This window comes from Octopus bimaculoides, chromosome 9 (assembly GCF_001194135.2).
Source record: "Octopus bimaculoides isolate UCB-OBI-ISO-001 chromosome 9, ASM119413v2, whole genome shotgun sequence".
NCBI lineage: Eukaryota > Metazoa > Mollusca > Cephalopoda > Octopoda > Octopodidae > Octopus > Octopus bimaculoides.
Genome location: NC_068989.1, coordinates 85,141,209 through 85,142,705, shown reverse-complemented (window position 1 = coordinate 85,142,705; position 1,497 = coordinate 85,141,209).

Genomic DNA, 1,497 nt, shown 5'->3' with positions numbered 1-1,497 from the left:
TATATATATGCATATATGCATATATGCATATATGTAGATAGATAGATAGATAGATAGACACACACTCATGTATATAACAGAACGGTAGCTGCAGCAACAACAACATTTGTTTATAAAAACAACAGCAACAAGCATAACAACAACAACAACAACAACAACAACAAAGACAAGTCTTATAATAAATAACACGCAGTAACTTACTGTTAGTATTTGTGAAACGCCACCATCACTCAAAACCAAGTCCTCCATCTTTTCGCTAGCCACACACCTTTTTCTACCACACTGTCTCACCACTCTACCTTCTCCTCACTTTAGCCTTCTACCTCCCTCTTTTTTTTTTACCATAAAGCATTTCCTCTCCTTTTACCATCAACCTACTCATCCTCCTCTCCCTTCTCCCTTCCGTTATTTTTTTTTGCCTATGTCTCTGTTGCTCCTCCTCCTTCACTCTCTCTCACTCCCTTTCTCTCTCTGTCTCTGTCTCTGTCTGTCTGTCTGTATGTCTCTCTCTCACTCTCTTTCTCTCTATATATATCTCTCTACCTCTCTCTCTCTCTCTCTCTCTCTCTCTCTCTCTCTCTCTCCTTTCTTAGCGTACGTATGGATCAAGCTTCTGATCTTATGTCCCTTGTACTGGTGATCTTTGCGCTGTGTGCACCAGCAGACGTGTGTGTGTGTACACAACTTCACAACATAGAGACATACACATACTTACATATATCCTTACATACTCATAATATATACATATACTCACACCCACACACATGCATACATATATACATCTATATATACATACACACACACACACACACACACACACACATATATATATATATATATATATATTCACATACATATATGTATATATGTACAAATGTAAGCATATAACAGCATGCGCACACATACATATATTTATATAAACTTATATAAATACACGCACGTACACGTACACACACACGAACACACACGCACACATAGACATACACACATATGTGTATATGTATACATATAAACATATAAAAGCATACACACGCACACACAAACACGCACACACTCAAACACACACACATATATAAGCTTATTTATTTAAATATACACGCACACACATGCATAGACACACACACACACACATATATAAATCTGTATGATTGTGCATATGACCATGTGGGCATGTGCATGTTTGTATGCATATAAACGGGTGTAATTTTTCTACAGGAGCGTGTATAAGAGATGTGGCAAAATTAACACTCCTCCAACAACAACAATGACAACAAAAACAACAACAACAATATAACGAACAAACAGCACCACCTTCCCGAATACAACCGCCATCGTCATCATCATCATTATCATCACTACCACAACTACTGCACGAGTACACCGCCACAACAACCACCACCTCCACCACCACCACCACAACAGCAGCAACAACAGCAGCATCGTCATCAGGAGCTGCAGCAACACCACAACAAACACCCATAACAATAACAACATCAT